Source organism: Petaurus breviceps, unplaced genomic scaffold, assembly GCF_028583685.1.
Source record: "Petaurus breviceps papuanus isolate PSGF00001 unplaced genomic scaffold, PetGlider_PUasm1.0 101419, whole genome shotgun sequence".
Taxonomy (NCBI): Eukaryota; Metazoa; Chordata; class Mammalia; order Diprotodontia; family Petauridae; genus Petaurus; species Petaurus breviceps.
In genome coordinates this window covers 4,062-12,109 of record NW_027185579.1, presented here as the reverse complement: position 1 = coordinate 12,109, position 8,048 = coordinate 4,062, and the positions used below count along the sequence as shown (strand labels likewise).

General features: G+C 37.8%; 1 pseudogene; it reads right to left on the bottom strand.

Moving 5' to 3' along the window:
- Nucleotides 1-4,551: 4,551 nt before the first annotated feature.
- On the bottom strand, nucleotides 4,552-5,498 carry LOC138161541 (olfactory receptor 56A3-like; annotated as a pseudogene).
- Between the last annotated feature and the right edge of the window lie 2,550 nt (nucleotides 5,499-8,048).

Below are 8,048 nucleotides of genomic sequence, written 5' to 3'. Positions count from 1 at the left end.
TACTTTGGGTCAAATTTGTTCATTATAATGCAGTATTCAATTTTAGTTGCTTTGCTGTTGTTATTTTCATTTACATTGATATAATAAATAAGTATATCTCTATTATTTGGCTTTCTTTATTTTGTGTTAGCTCATAGATGTTTTCCCATGCTTTTCATATTTGTCAAATATATCAGTTTTTGCCACATGGTTATGACTGTTACTTTCATATACCACAAGTTATTTAGCCACTTCCCAAATGATGAGCATCTAATTTGTTTCCAGTCTTTTGTCACTAAAAAAAGTGCCGCTATAAATATTTTGGAGTATATTATAATGGTAAGGGAATTTGAAGATCTTTCCTGCTTATTTATAGGCCTAGGGAATTTGAAGATCTTCCCTGCCACTTAAAGGACATCAAGTGGAACCCAATAGGAGGTATTTGATAGGGGGAAGGCTTGCTTTTCAGGAAGGATCATACTATTTGTTACTTTGCAATTAGGCAGTGGGTCACGAAAATTTTGATGTCATCTGTTCCTTAAGAAGGGCATATATACTCTGAGGTGAGGTTTTGCTTTGGGGCTTACTTATAGGAAGAATTGTGTGATTTAGCTTGATGAGACTCTGGGTAGCTGTTGAGCCCCCCGGCCTTGAAAACTCAGATGTTGGTGCTTTTCTCTCTGATAACTAACTATGTGTGTATGTAATGGTTAGACAGCTAGAAGTCCTGTCTGTTGGTCTGTTGAATTGTGTTATTTTTTCAGTCTATATTTTTGTCTGCTTATAAATTCTCTTTGTATTTTCTGAACTTCAGGGTGCTGACTTTTTCCCCTGAACTAAGTAAATGATATATATGCTTGATTAAAATGAGATCATTAACCCTTTTTGAATTGCTTTCATTTAGAAAAGCAGATCAAAGAACCTATGCCAGCAGCCATCCTGGGTACGATAGAGTGCTTGCTGTTACATATATAGGTCTTTTTTTTTACTATCATTTACCTCCTTCAGGTATGTGTTGAGTAGTAGAAATATCAGGTCAAAGAGTATTGTAAAAAAAATGATTTTATATATAAATAATAAAAGTAATACAAATCATATTATTAGACCAGTAGATTCAGAAAAAAGCTTTTGAAAATGTTCAACATTCATTTCTATTAAAGACACTTGAGAATATAGGGATAAGAAGATTTTTCTTTAAATTGATAAAAAGCATTTATCTAAAATCATAATCAAGCATTACTTGTAATAGGAATAAGCTGAAAATCATCTCAATAAGATCATTACCAAGGAAGCCCATTGTCACTAATATCATTCAAAATTGTATTGGAAATTCTAACAATTGCAATAAGGGAAGAAAAAGAAATAGAAGGAATCACAATAGGAAATGAAGTACTGATGAGGGTTGGCTATTAGGTTCAGGAGGAACTCTGATATTATCTAAGACCAGAGAGCCTGTGATTCAGTCTTGAAAGAATTCAGCTCTAGCCAAATTGGAGTCAGAGTTGTAAAAGTTTATTTTACGCCTTACAGCGGGCAAGGATCCTTAGGGGACCTGCAACCTTAAAGGGGTAGAATTAAGGTTTTTATAGGGTAATCCATAGTAGAACCCGTGCCAATTATGCTAACTAGGTGGGTCAAGGGCTGATGGAGAAGTGCCCAGTCTTCCACCCATCAGTATCATGTTTGACAAGATTGATGTCTGGGAAGGACTGATGTCTGGAAACCAAGGCTAACTGGAGACTCAGGGAATAATAGGCTAAGGAGTTAACCCACAGGTAGGGTCCTGAAGGATTCATTGAGGTAGTCAAGGAGTCAACCTAGACATAGGGTACCGAAGGATTCATGGGGGTAGCGGGACACTATACAAGGGGGAGATAATAGTTGCCTAACCTGGAATGTTTATAGATACTTTAGTGAAGGATTCATAAGAATAGCTTGTTATTGTTCCAAGCAGAGTTATTGCTCTGAAGCTAGGAGTGGGGGGAGGAGGAGGGCAGGCAGCATGGTTCATTTGTCCCCTGGAATCATGGTATGTCGCTAAGGTGATCAGAGTCCTAAGTCTTTCAAAGTTGTTTGTCTTTACAATATTGTTACCATATAAATTGTCCTCCAGTTCTGCTCATTCCACTCTGCATTCATTCATATAAGACTTCCAAGTCTTGAGGCAGCCAGGTGGCATAGTGAATAGAGCACCAGCCCTAGAGTCAGGAGGACCTGAATTCAAATCCAGCCTCAGAAACTTAACACAAAATTAGCCATGTGATCTTGGACAAGTCACTTAACCTCAATTTCCCTACTCCCCCCCCCAAAAAAAGCAAAGACTTCCCAGTTTTCCCTGAAACCTTCACCTTCATCATTTCTTATAGCAGAACAGTATTCTATCACATTTATACACCATAACTTGCTTGACCCTTCCTCAACTTATGAGCACCCCTTCAGAATCCAATTCTTTGCCATCACAAAAAGAGTTGCTATAAATTTTCTTTTTCTCAGGTCCAATCTTTCTTTAATATAGTCTGTCACCTATTCCCCCACCCCCTCTCTTCTTCCATTTTCCTCCTTTTTCTCTTTTTAGTAAAATGTATTTCTGTTTCCAACTCTGGATGTGTTTGTGTATGTATATTTGTGTGTTATTCCCGAGTAGTAGCTATAAAATTCTCTTTTCTCTCAATTTATGACAATCTAACAGAATTACTTTTTAAAAGGAGAATGATTTATATATGAAAACTGGACTTTTAAAAATACTTTTCAAAGCTTTCACATTTTAAAATCGCATATGGGAAAATATTTGCAGTAAATTCATCAGATAATGCCTGGTATCTAAGACTTATAAGGATTCAAAACATATCTCCAAGATTAATAATACGGACTGTGCAACAAAACTATGGTGAAAGAGTATGAATAAACAACTTATGAAGGAGGAAATACAAACTGCTAATAATCACCTGAGAAAATATTTCTATAAAATGAAGACACCGGACTAGTTGGTCTTTAAGGAACTTGTCACTTTAAATCTATGATCCTTGGAGACTATATGCAAATTTTCTAATGGCCATATATATATGCAAATTGGGACAATGTACAGATACTGCTCATACCCTTTAGAATGTTAAAAAAGTAAAAATTTATAAGAACCAATGTCAGGGCTGTGACTCTAATACACTTTTGGTGGAATTTCAGATGGATGTTAATATTATGGAGAATGAAACAGCAATACAAAATAAGGGTAACCCCCCCTCCCCAGTCTATAGCTTTCAATTCATCAATTCCATTAATAAGACTCTATATAATATATGCATATATATATCTCAAAATGAGTACACCTGTACAAAAACATTCAAATCTATTCTAATGATAAGAGTTAGAAATGGAAAGCATTTGTGTCCTACCAGTGAGGAATGGGAAAATAAATAATAATATATATGCATATGTGTACGTATATGTACATATATTAATGTGGTAGAACATTACAAGACTATACAAATAATGGATAAAAATCATACAAAGAAATAGATAAAGTCTTACAAAGGTAAGGCAGAGGGAAATCAGTAAAAACAAAACTGTATTGATATTGACTAAAATTACAAATTTAAAAAGAAGAAAAGGAAGTATGAAAGAAGGAAAATAGGATCAAAAGTTGGTAGAAGTTTGGCCTGTTCTATCACAAATTGTGCATGACAGTCACTTCTAATTCTTCCCTGCCCCCCCCCCATTCTTGCTTCTGTCATAACTGCTCTTGGCTTCTTATGTTGATGTCTAACTCCACTTTCCTTTCCCTTTTGTCTTCTTTGGAGGTCTCATGCTCTTTTGCCTAATCAGTCACATGATTTCCATTCCTATACTCTTTTGTATATCAGTACAAATAAGATGGAAAATTTACATGGAATGGAGAATGTGGAAACCAAGTCTTGACTGAACTTCACTGAGTCCTTCCTCTGGGCTATCATGGTACAAATGTAAGAATTAGGAATGAACTGTGCTTTTTGATAGTTTAAATCCATGAGCAGAACACAGGGTAATATATGGAGAGATGATTTACAGACAAAAATATACAGTAAGCATATTAAGCGAGTAGGTACAAAGCATTAATTACAGAATCTAATTTTCATATTGCCCACTTGTAATTCCTTTCTACCCTTTCCCCATTTCACAACATTTAAGGGAGCTATGTCCATTATGCTTTGACAACATTCATTCCCTTAATTTAACCTTATTCCACTTATCCTAGGAACAATAAGGTAACATTTCACTAAAGTGAAAGGCAAAGAGATGCTAATCCAAGAATGAATTCTTATTGCACCTATAAAGGACCCAAGTCTTTGTAAAGACTATATTTACTCAAAGGGATGAAAAAGAGTAAGGAGGAAAGGCTAAAGGAACTATTGGAAAGACCATTGGCCAGATAATGGTGGCCAAACATATTCTATATTGGGCAAGGCCTGGAATTGGGATTCTCATCTTTGATCAGATGATCAAATCACCTTTCCAAAATCACTAAAATCACTTTTCCCTATTGCTGATCCTTGAGCCATAACACCCCAAGAACACAGGAAATCCTCCCTCATTCCTCCTTCACAGACCCTTCCTCAGTAACTTCAGAATGCCTTGCTTGATCTCCTGGGTCCGGACTCCATAGACAATGGGATTGAGAGCTGCAGGAATGACGTGATGCAGGACATTGAGCAGGATGGGAACATCAGGAGAGACCATCTTCTTGGCCACATGAGTGAGAACAAAGACCAGCAGGATGGTGCTGAAGAAGAGGATGAGGATGAAGTGGGAGGCACAGGTGCTCATGGCCTTGGCTGCAGCCCCCTTTCCTTAAGCCTCAGCACAGCTCGAAGAATGAAAGAGTAGGAGAGGAAGATGAGGACAAGGTCAGAACCTAGCTGTGTCCATCCCCCAGCAAACTGAAGCAGGCGGTTCACAGTAATATCATTAGAAGAAAGCTTGGATACAGATAAGTTGGCACAGATACAATTATCAATGACACTGAAGTGGCAGTAGTGCAGTCTAGTTGAGAGGATAGGGACAAGAACAGTGACGAGGGCATTCCGGGCCACTATGAAAATGGCAGCCTTGGCAACAAATTGATCAGTGATAATGGATGAGTGGCGCAGCGGGTGGCATATGGCCACATATCGGTCATATGCCATGACCAGGAAGGTGCAAGACTCCATGGCCAGGAAGCAGTTCATGACATGCATCTGGAGAAAGCAAGCAGAAAAGCTGATGGATCTTAGGTCAAACCAGAGGATAAGCAACACTTTAGAGATAACAGTGAGGCAGAGCACAATGTCCAGCAGGGAGAGCAGGCTTAGTAAGTAGTATATAGGCTCATGCAGAGATGACTCCAGCCAGATTGTGGTCAGCAGTATGGCATTTGCCCCCATGGCCAGGAGGAAGAGCAGACTTAGGGGTAGTGAGAACCAGCATTGTAAGTTTGGAAATCTGACAAAGCAGTTCAGGAGGAACTCAGAGACCTCAGTCATGGAGGAATTATTGTTGGTCAGTGCCATGGCATACATTTTGACAATGTAAATTTCCCCTGGATCTTAGCATTTTAGTCTAAAATGGGAAAACACAATATTTTAGTGGAATAGAGAGCCCCCTATACTTTCTTCTACTCCTCTCATTGTCCTCATTCATCCTCTAGTTTAATTTAATCTCAGAGGAAAAGATGATTTTTCTTAGATTCAAAACTCCCTCTATATCCCTTCACTTAAGCCATATAATCCCATCTTCTCTATGACTTTGTCATCTTCTCTCTCTCTCTCTCTCTCTCTCTCTCTCTCTCTCTCTCTCTCTCTCTCTCTCTCTCTCTCTCCCTCTCCCTCTCCCTCTCCCTCTCCTCTTCTCTCTCCTCTCTCTTTTTCCCATAAAAAAACAATAACTTAAAAAAATTTTACTTGGCTATATTAGCCTATGTAGCTTTTACTTTTTCTCTTCTTCCCTTCACTGCTACTATTAGGAATTAAAGAACCAGGTTTCAGGAGAAAGAAGGAGCTTTCAACTTAGGACATGCTGAATGTGGGGAGCTGGTAGGACTTCACTTGGAAATATCTGTCAGGAAGTTCAGAGTACTGAATGTGGACACTCAAGAGAATTCAGAGTGAACATAGATTTGGGAACCATTTGCATAAGGGTGATGGTTGATGCGATCACTTAAGGAGAATGTTAAGTGAATGTGATCACTTAGGGAGAGTAAAGAGAAAGATGAGGAAGGATCAAGACTAGAGCACACCCATGTTTAAGTGATGGGAGGAGATTGGAGATGATAAACAGGGACAGTAATGGTCAGAAAAAAATAGAAGAAAAATGAATGTTTTGGAAGTTGAGGGGATAAAAAAAACAAGAAGAAAATGATAGTCAACAGTGGCAAGTGTAGAAGATTCATCATAGAAGAGAAGAGGAAAAAAAGGGTCATGGGATATGTTCATCCTTCATTGATACATAAAAGATGAGTTTCAAAAGAATGGTGGGGACACACTAGATATTAAAATATGAAGAATGAGTGAGGTGAGGAAATAGAGGTAGCAAATGTAGAGTGCTCTTGTATTAAAAATTTGGCTATAGGTGGAGATGGAAAAGATAAAATAATACCTTAACAGGGTTGTGAGGTTAAGGAAGATATTTTGTTTTATTTTGCTTTAAGGAGGAGACTCTTTAGAATGTGGGAAGACTGATCCAAAGAAAACAGGAAAGGGATTGAAATTGTATGAAGGGAGGTGATGGATGGTGTAAAGTCAATGGAGGAAACATGAATAAAAAACATTTCAACAAATATAAATGTGGGGATAGTTAGCCTTTGTAAAGAGATCCACCCCTACTCTGACCTTGAGAAGGTGAAGAGGATGAGTGAGAATATTGAGAGGTGTGTTGGTAGTGAGATGGTGGAATTCATAGTATATAGTGTAAATCTTCCCATCAAATTTGGAGGCAAGGACATCTACTGTGGGTAAGTGTTGGGAAGAGCTTGGGTTTGGGATATATGGAACTAAAAGGGCATTTGGAATAATATTTTTGCTGTGTTATATAGACCAAAACAATAGGAATGAAAAGATTACTGTGGAATGGTAGAATTGAGGTCCCAGTCAATGTTAGATAAGTAGCATGAATTTGTAGTATACTTGGTTATCAATAATTTGTCATTTCCTAAAATCACATCTCCTTGGGATATAAGAAAAAATATATTGTGTTGTATCAACTAGCCAAGATAAAAAATTGTCAGAGCAGTAATTCTGAAAAGATTAAGAGGCAAGAGATTGATTATTAAATTTCCTTCCCTTTTGTGTTGGGCCTTTGGTGTTACAGTCCTGGGAATTTGGATTCCTGTAGGATTCATCTTTTTCTGGATCTGATTCAGAGGTCCTTTTCCTATGATTCCAAAGTTTTCATCTTTTGCTACTTTCAAAATTTTTCCTCATCACTTAATCAAGGCTAACCCAGGGGGAAAGGGCAGAGAGTCCAGATTAGGACTGAAAGATTGGGTGAACTGGGGAAGAATTGATGAATTAAAGGCCAAACAAATGTTGGAAATGAAGAGACCTCAGAAATATTTTAGTTTAACACTTTTACTTTATGAATAAAGGCACTGAGGTCCAGGGTAGTTTAAGGATTTGCTCAAAGTCAAACAACTAGGTATTAATAAGGTAGAGGCTATAACATAGGTCCTCTGGCTTTCAGTTTACTGCTATTTTCATCATAATACCATGATTGCTATGGGTGAATAAGATGTGAAGGAAGAATACTGGAATTTAGATAAATAGAACAGGAACTTGTGATCAGAGAAAAGAATTTCTATCCTTTTTCATAGTGGTATCTTCCTATATTCTATTAAAGATACACCTGACTTGGATCTGGCTTGCTGATTTTCTCCCTCATTGTCCTGGTCAGTGAACCTTTTTCATATGTTATCAGGGCCTTAATTTCTCCTACTTCTTACACTTTTCCCATACCTCAGATGAAGGCAGGGAACCTCCTCAGCCTTCCAGGGCCCTCTGTGGGCATGATTCCTTGGATTCACCAGCCCAACCCCTAATTATCTACTGTTCTCTTTTGCTCTCCAC